Source organism: Anoplophora glabripennis, unplaced genomic scaffold, assembly GCF_000390285.2.
Source record: "Anoplophora glabripennis isolate ALB-LARVAE unplaced genomic scaffold, Agla_2.0 scaffold385, whole genome shotgun sequence".
Classification (NCBI taxonomy): Eukaryota; Metazoa; Arthropoda; class Insecta; order Coleoptera; family Cerambycidae; genus Anoplophora; species Anoplophora glabripennis.
The window spans coordinates 90,260-100,079 of record NW_019416539.1 but is presented as its reverse complement, the minus strand read 5'-3'; positions in this window follow the sequence as shown (position 1 = coordinate 100,079).

Here is a 9,820-nt window from a genome sequence, read left to right as displayed (position 1 = left end):
CAATAACGAAGTTGTATAAAGTACTTCATTTGAGATGAATTGATTGAGTCAGACATGTTTCTTCTTGTCTATAGGTTGTCCAAGTTTAAACAAATTTCGATTTTTACCAAACTTCGGGAAATTTCAGAACACAAGTTTTCTGATAGGAATTGAGCTGGAATAAAACATGATATGATATAATATGATCCTCAATGTAGTGCTAAATCAAATATTGTGGCTAAATTTTCAATATTTTTTTTTCTAAATACCAGAACCTGAATATACAATATATTGTAACGAATTTGAAAGGTTCATGTGGAAACATATGAAAATATTGCCTGACCGAACTTAAAGTCGTATAAAAATTTTAATTATTATTATAGCAACACCAAATATAGATATTCTGGATATAAAACTAGTAATGATCAATGATATTACATAGAATAAAAATAATAATCTTTTAATTTTATTCTCAAGTACAGAATAAATTTGCATAAAATGCATGACGTCGACACTTGTTAGTACTCAGACATAGACAAAAACGCATCTAAACCTAGAGTGACTTATATCGAATGAAAGTTTAAAGTCTATAGATTAATCTGATATACATATATCATTGGAAGACGAGTAAACTTAAAGAAGATATCTCAATCCAACATAAATCATAACTTGAAAATTTTCATCAATTGTCAAATTTTATAATAAATTTCAGAAATGTCAGAGCTAAAGGTGGCCTTATTAGAATACCCGGAGATGACCTAAAAAAATCATAAAATAAAGAATATTTTATTAATTAATTTATAGAATTGTATATAAAAATAAAAGGACATTTATTAAAAATGTGTTAGTTATAAGTAGTGTTGTGAAAAAGTGATTGAAAAGGACTTCCGAAGACTGAAAAATTTTGTGTATGGACCTTTAGCAAAGCTAGGGACATAATATTCAGGAAGGATGAGAGAAACAAAAAAAATATTGATTAGTTACGGCTTGGGTTTTGAAAGATGTACATCGTGGAGAGGCAGCTCCCGAAAAATTAAAAATAAAGCAAGAAAAAACAGTCCAAGAAAGAAAATTAAATACTCACCAGTTAAATCCGCAGTTTGCCAGAGTCCAGGGAAAGTTATATTGTCATCCCATGAAAATTTTCCGCTATCAGCAGTATAAAGCAGTTCCAAAGCAGTTTCCAGTGGCCCATAAATAGTCTTCAAGGCCTCTACGTAGTTTCCAGCAAAGAAAACGTCAAATTTTACAACGTACCAGGTACCTAAAACACAGTGCACTATAATATTGCTAGTTATCACCAATAAATCATGCTTTCTCTCGCATCAAATTTTTGCAAAGAATAAATAACAAACCAACAGCCTTCTAAATAAAAGTAAAGTGGTTATTACAACTATTTTAGCAATAAAGTAACTGGGGTTAAAATTTTATATTTTGACTTAACAATAAAATTTCGCTTTGCTCTTGTTTCTAAATTAATTTACATCGTATTTTGTCCTACAAATTGGTGCTCCTCTTTACCATATTGGGAAGATAAGAACTTGCTTTTATTTGTGAAACAATCAGTTTTTTCGACTTTTTAAGAGAAAATGCGATTTTTATACTCTGCTCTATTTTCTTCGGAGCTGCCAAATTGTCCGTGATTACATACACCACGGCCTCGCATCGCATTTTTGGATCGGGGCAGATTTAAACGGAGTCGCTGAAATTAGTGTTTCGCGTTCGAACCTGTGTAATTTTCCAAAAATTAACTGTAGTTCATGCGGGAATAACAGCGGAATCTCGTCGAGATTATACGTTGAATGGAACGGGCAGGATGGAACAAAAAGTCGAAGCTAATTGTATTTACATGCAGAGTTTAACACAGTTTCGGTTTTTTTTTGGAATACTTATTGTATTGGACGCGAAATGTTTATCATTACGGTTTTTTTCGTTGTTCGTAAATTGGTTTTATTAAAATGCGGTTATGAAAATTAACCATTTATGACTTTAATGGTTATAATTCGTTTCTTCATTTGATTTTCACTAATGACCATGATCAATGTTTAAGTAAAGCATAATTTATCCCCACAGGGTGTTTCCCTAACATGATACGAAACAAAACATTGTATTTAATAATACTTGTGCATATGTGAGAGAACTAAAGCTAACTAAAAGTAAGTAAAAAAAATTCTTACTGCGTTTGTCAGGGTCAACTTTATTTCAATACTTTCTGAAAAATTTGTAAAAATTTTTAAATAAAAACAATATTGTGGTAAAATCTGTTGACATTCATTTTTTGCAAGACAATATTTCAGTGCAATAAGTGAAAAGTAATGATCATAGTGGTGAAAATCAAAAGGTGGCCACACTGAAAGAAATGGGCTTATTAAACTGTTTATCTAGAATAATGTGTATAGCGCATATTAAAACTTTTATAACCAATATACAACTTTTATTAAAAAAAGCAATAATCTCCATACTCATTATTCAATCAGTTTAACTGGAAGGTGCTTAATACACCTTATGCATCTATGAAATAAAGGTTATAATGAATTACTTATACATTATTAGGTGTTATAGACTTTATATTCCAGTTGTATAGTAGGGAAGATTTGTTTTATAAAGACCAGTATCCGAATTTGTATATAACAATTGTATTAACAGAATTATTCGTTCTTATACTGAATATGTTTCCATTTTTAACGTGTTAAACGCATCTTATAATGGTTAAGTGATCGTCACCTCTCGGTGCATAATCGGTTATGATCGTTGTTAAGTTATATTCATAGTCTTGTAATAATAATCATATGTCAGACCCGAGAGCGAAGTGCGCCGACTCAATAAGAAACCTGGCTATTCCAGCCGCTGATTTAGGGTTCGCCGCACGAGCTCATCCCTTCCCTTCTAAGATTTCAGTAGCATGCTATGCATGAAGCAGAACGGTACTCAACTATCTTATACAGTCCACTTTATTGTCCATAGATGTTCAATCATTGTCAAAATAAACACACAAAACCACAACGTCTTTATTATCTTTACTCAAGAAGAGTAAATACAACAATCGTAAAATTTCCGACAGTCCGCTGTGCATCGACTTACACACGTCTAGTTTGATGAAAATGGACAGTATATGCACATGTTTTGTGGGATACATGATCATATCGCGTTGTGTGGAATGGAAAATTATTATGTAAGTATCTAACTGTTTTATGGCTTGTAATTGTTTTGTTTTTTCAAATGTAAATCTTGTCTAAATCTTAAAAATTATTATTTTGTAGGTCCTATTAGAAATCGCTAATGTTAAGTTTTACATAAGATGGAGGAACAGAAGGTGACAAAGAAGAGCATGGGTATAAAGTCAATCAACCAGAGGAAATAAAATTATATGGAAAGAAGCTCAACCTTTCTGGGGATGCTTCATTCTTAAAGTGGAAGAGTTATAGTGCAAATTCTCATGTAATACAAGAAAATACGGGTGCATCGTTGCTAAGAAAATAAACTGGACAGTTTTGGGAGCGATTTATCATCATTTTTAATGCTTAAAAGTATGTTTTATGTATGTTTACATTAGAACCTCAGCTTGTAATTACAGTTATCCAATAAAATTTCTGAAAACTTAATGACATATGTTTTAAACTCATACAGAGTATACAACAGTTTAATACATTTATTATTATAAAACTTATAACCAGTACTAGATGTTCTAATAACGATATGGAACTTATACCATTTCGTAAATGGTATAAAAAACGTTGTATACTAGTTATATAATAATTTAATAAAGAATAAGGTTTATAGTCACTATACAACTGTGCTAGCAATACGCGTTTTATATCCAATATTCACCTGTTTAACTGTCACATATAGTATACAATGGTTTTATAATGGTATATAGAATTCTAATAAAGAATAAAACGCATTTCTTTCAGTGCACAGATTTATATTTAGCGGAGAGGAAAACCATTTGTTTGTGTCTCAACGTTATCGATCATATCACCAATTTTTACCTATTTGAAACAACTCGTTCCATAAATACAACAATAACGCCGATGGAAATGTCGTTTATTTACATTATTAAATAAATATAGTCGATGGGAGACCAGATTTGGAGCATATTTCAAATCCATCGTACCGGACGATAAATAACTTTTAATTAAATTCCTGAGCGAGCGCGATGGTTCCATTTAAATAATCAATTCCGGTGTCGCTCGTGGCACCTCTCGAAATTATTAAATAAATAACCGGGCGCCCGATAGTGTTACATATGAAAATAAGAGAAGGATAAGGCATTCATTAAGGTCAGAATGCGGGTAATTTGTATCCTTCGGGGGATATGGTTAATCCGACCACTTTTGCTAGCTTAAATAATTGATATGTACATAATATTCTCATATTTTCTATTCTCCATTATGCAATTCAAAACATGTCATTAAAAATTGCAAAAATATGATCAATAAGTTTTCTTCAGAAGTCAGTTGATTCTATGTCATTTGTTTATATAGTTTATTTGTCGAACAAGGTAAACAGCAACACAGCAACAAGAAGTATACCGGGTGTCTCGTAATTAGCCTGCAGTAATCCAACAGTGCGTTTTATAACCAAAAATTAAAAAAAAAGAAACATCTAGATATCCCAGAAACTATTAAAAATAAAACAAATTTGAAAATAGACATTACTATTAGGTTTCAAATACAACGTTAAAGAAATAATTTCGAGAATATAGTCCAGAGGAGTCTCAAACTGAGTTGGGGGGGGTTGTTTCTAAATATTTTTTGCATGCAGACGTTTCCGCTCTTTGAAAGTTATCAATTATTTTCAAATTATAATGTTGTGAATATACCTACTGCGTATTCACAAATTTGACATATAACATTGTTAATGATGATTAATAATAAATATTAATGTCTGGGTTGGTTGCCACGTCATCGGTCTAGACTTTTTGGTGTTTCGAGAGACCTTTCGCAATCTTCAACTGTGCAACTTATGGAACTCATATAAAAGTGACTGTAAAATTCTCTAATTCTTTTAAAATTTTGCCTACCACTTAAAACTTAAAATACAAAAAAAATCCATTAAAAAAATATAATTTGTACCACACCATTGCATTGTTTTAGCTCAGTGTTAACCACATAATTTATTTTCAAATACATCATATTTTAAAATTTGCTTGCCACCGTTATAAATCCTAATCATTACCACAGTATTCTGACATATTTATTTATAGTTTATAGCCCACTTCTATCCATTCATTCCGTTACATTTGTATGAAGTAAGACGTCATCGTAATTGTTTTATGACCCACGCCGTAGCCCTAATAATTTACTTCTAGTTACGTAGACATGCTTGCAATTGCTGATTTGATATATCTACGCATTTGGTTCAATTACAAGCAGTCTTGAAACATATGGGGGTGAAGAAATATATCACAAGAATACACTTAAAAAAAGGGGATATAGTAAAATTGGGACGATTAAAGTAGATGTGTGTCAACAATATACGTTGTGGAATTCCATCTGAAACATCAAATTCCAATAATTTCATTTACATTGTCAAGTGTAAAAATATCCTTCTTTTGAATTTCACATTTGAAGTAAATTATAAGTAAACTTGTAGGGTGTTTGGCAATCGATTAGTCAAGATTGCAATTTTTTGTTGAAAAAAAACCGTTATAAAAAAATTCCACAATATTTTTAACAACTTTTATTATATTATTATAAACTTGAATGAATTGTCCCATAATTTTCTGTTTAATTAGTATTTTTCTCAAAAAGTAATAATAATAATGATACGCAATATTTTTATCAGTTTACAATTTGTCATACAAATGTAAAATTACATTGAAAATACATTAAATTTACAGGAAAATTCATATCCACTGTAAATAGGTATTATACTTGCATAATAATAAATTTCTGTTATAAAACTGAATTATAGTGTTCTTTTTTTCCACAAGTTTATTTACAGAGCTCATATTGTTAATAAAATCCCCATTGTTTTAGTGTATAATTTCTTTCAAAATTGTGAAATTACATTAATAATGTTTTTACTTCATTAAAAAAAATGCCTAACATACAAAAATTCCACAATATTTTAACAACATTTATTATAAATACAAAATTAGTTTCCCCATGGTTTTCTGTATAATACATATTTTTCTCAAAAAACAAATAATATCTAATAATACCGTACTCATAAAATTCCATAATATTTTTATCAATATTTTCTCATAAATATAATGTGAATTTTCCCAACTTCCTTCAGTTTACAGTTTGCTTAGAATTGTAAAATTACGTCAAAAATATATTAGATTTACAAGAAAATTCATATCCACTGTAAATAGGTATTATAGTTGCATAATAACAATAAATTTCTTCTTCTTATAAAAGTGTAGTAATTTTATAGTTTTTTTTCGATAAGTATATTTACAGAACTCATATTGTTAATAGAATAGACGTGAATATTCAATTTTTTAATTTATAATTTGTTTCAGAATTGTCTAATTATATTAACTAGTGGTTTTACTTCATTTTTCAAAAATAAAACGTCTAACTTATACAAAAATTCCACAATATCTTTAACATTTTATCATATATATAATGTAAATTTTCCCATCTTCCTTAAGTTTACAGTTTCTTATAGAATTGTAAAGTTACATTAACTAGTAAATTTTTTTTAATTCCTTAATATTTCTATCAATATTTGTTGTAACTATACAGGTTGTCCCGTTCATATTTCAAAAAAAATTGTGTGCAAAAACAAGTATACCTTTTTTTTGGAGTATGCTTTAGAGTTTACAAAATCGTTTAGAAATGTAACAAATTTTGACTTTTAACATATTTTTTTTTCGATTGTACCTCTCCAATTACTTGTATCGGCGACACTGCTTTTCAGAAAGAAACCGTTTGCATTATTCTTAACCCACAGTTGATGCGTTGTACAATTTTTGACATTTTTATCTTCAGCCGATTTGAAGATAATTAAAGAAAACCATTCGGAAGGTAACAACTTCAACACACTGTATGAAAACAGAGCGTCTAAAAAAAAACGCCATATGAACTACCCCCATTATTTCCCACGACGAACCTGCAGGCAAGTTTTTTCTGAAACATGAACGGGACACCCGGTATAATGAAAATTTATCTTAACTTTTGTTTAGAATGCAGCTATAAATAGCTTCAGAGGGTAACAAGAAGTAATCGGACATTACCATCTTCTTTATTAAACCTCATAACACTTTAGCTTGTAGGAGGTAAATTACAAGTAAATCCCATAAGAGCATGCACCTACAAAACCGCTAGGCTACCACCTCGTGTAGAAGAATCTTAATACACGCTAAATTATCCAGCAACGTATTTGATTTATTCCCGAGTACTAAATTCTGCACATAAAGAGGCTGCATTAAAATTCCGGGAAAGCAGAATGAACGTGTGAGCGTTATAAATAAAAGGGGGATATAAATTACAGTATTTGGCCATTGTCGTGATTTTTTTAACGACGACGGTGAGACACGCGAACTGTATGGACGCATGAAAGCGACTGGCCACTAAATAATTTCGAAGTGACTGCTGGGCTGTGTTTCGTCGCTCCAACGACCAGATCGAATGGTTCTAGCCATATAATCGAGACAGGTCTTTTGTGTCTTGAAGTCAAAATTTTACGTTTAACTTGTGTTATTGTGTTCCCCTTTTGATATACCCACTTGCTATTTTATGGTGGTTCTTTAATAGTGAAGGCCTCAAATTTAATGATGTCAAAACTATGATTTTGTGATGTAAGTATATAAGGGGTATCCCAGTATTCCAGGTAACATGGTGTTAAAATAAAACGACATAACTGAAGTCACCTCCACCCAAAGTTCCTTCGTTTAGTTGCTTCTGAGCGTCAAAATTTGCAGCAAAGAACTTATTTTATTTACTTTAGTCAGCTTTTACTTCATGGATGCTTTACTATGAAATAATGAAAAAAATGAATCTCGACCTAATGTCGTACAAAAATAGCAATACCGGAAGCCAGGCAAATTTTTGATTTTTCGAAAATTTTTGCCCGGGTTTTGTTGATTTATTACATTACGGCATTTATACTGCAAGTTTCGAATCGATACATAGATAAATTTTTAAGCGACCCCGTAGGTACTTGCTGATACAGAGGTTAGGAAAACGGGGTGCAACCCTCTATTTGTAAATAGCGTATGGGGGGTGATTTGAACCAACATCAAATTCACTAATTTTAATTCTATTTTATAAAATAATGACATTTTTGGCCATATCGTACATTTTTCATGAAACATGTGCACTATAGGAAAATTAATTTCCCTCTGAAAAGTAGGATTTCACGGTGAAAAATTTTCGTACGGCATTAATATATTTTGTTAATACTGAGAACAATAATAATCAATAAAAACAAAATGGTTCTAAATGGCTTGAAATATATGTTTGCAAATAAGTATTACTTGCAAGAATTGATTTTATTTTGACTACTATTTTCTCCTTAATACAAATTATTTACTACTGTACGGCCTTTCTATAATAAGACTTACAATATTATATAGAAATATTTTTCAGTAATGCCGTACATATTTGTCGATACAGGAGTGAGAAACCCAGGATGCAAACCCCTATTTTGACCCTTATTGTTTCGTATCATTGAAAAATGGTCGGCATTGTTGCTAAAACATTATTTAAGATAATTTTTAAGTAATATGCCGTTAAAAAACCATAGGTCGATATAAAAATTATTAATTTTATAAATTTGAAAAGCTTATACATTAATATTTTTTCCACAAGGACATAAGTAAAATTTTTTCAAAATCCAAAAAATTATTAAAAATTTGCATTCGAATATTTTTTAAAAATTTGAAATTATTTTTATTTTAAAATTAAAATTACCGCTTCGAGGTTCTCGCTGGCCATCGAAACACCTTCTTTCTCACTGATTCTTTTTTCTTTTCGGCGTGTAAATTTTTATGTGGTTTTATTCATGTTTATAACCGACAATCTTAAAGTTGTTTTTGTAACAAATGCACTTTTAAATTATTTTTACTAATTTTAAACATTATATGCTAATGGCTTCATCAAAATTTTTGCATAAATAAATTGTTCAAACAGTTGTAACAGAAGTTGTAAATATGCAAATGCGAGGGTACTGTTACTTCAAAACGTATATTAGATATATCACTGTTTTAAATGTAAGTATTTATACAGGGTGTTTATTAATTGAATGCCGATACTTAAGGGTGTGAATCCTTTGGTCATTTTAAGAAGAAAACTTAATATCAACATATGTCCTAAACCTCTTAATTTTTGAGCTTCAGGGTGTTACAGTTTTAAGAAAGAATTTACTTTTTTATTATAATTTTCTTATCACTCCAGATATTTTTATGAAATTTTGTACACACCTATTAATCATTAAGGAGCATTGTTTGATGTAAAAAATGTTTTAAAATCTTTGCCAATGACGTCCGTACGAGGTTTGAACTAAACATTTTTGAAGAAAAAAATGGTACGCCACTGCTTTTTCTAAAAACTAAAATTATTTTTAAAATCTCCATTTATTTTACAGCAAATTCGGTCCCTAGACTTACTCTCGTACGACGCACCATTTGCACGTAAAAAAATGAAAACCAAAAAAAGTTTTTTCCCCAAGTTCATTGAGACTGCTTTTGATATTTTGTTGCCATTTTGTAGACACCCACCATGCGTGGAAACACTTTTTGTGGGGCAAAAATTAATTTTCTACTTTCACAAATGACGTTCACGTAGGCATAATATTAAATGTTTGGATAGAAAAAACGGTAAGCTCATTAAATGCCCCCTTAAAGCAAATGAAATAAAAATTAGTAGGCTGGGTAAAGTGTCATAAT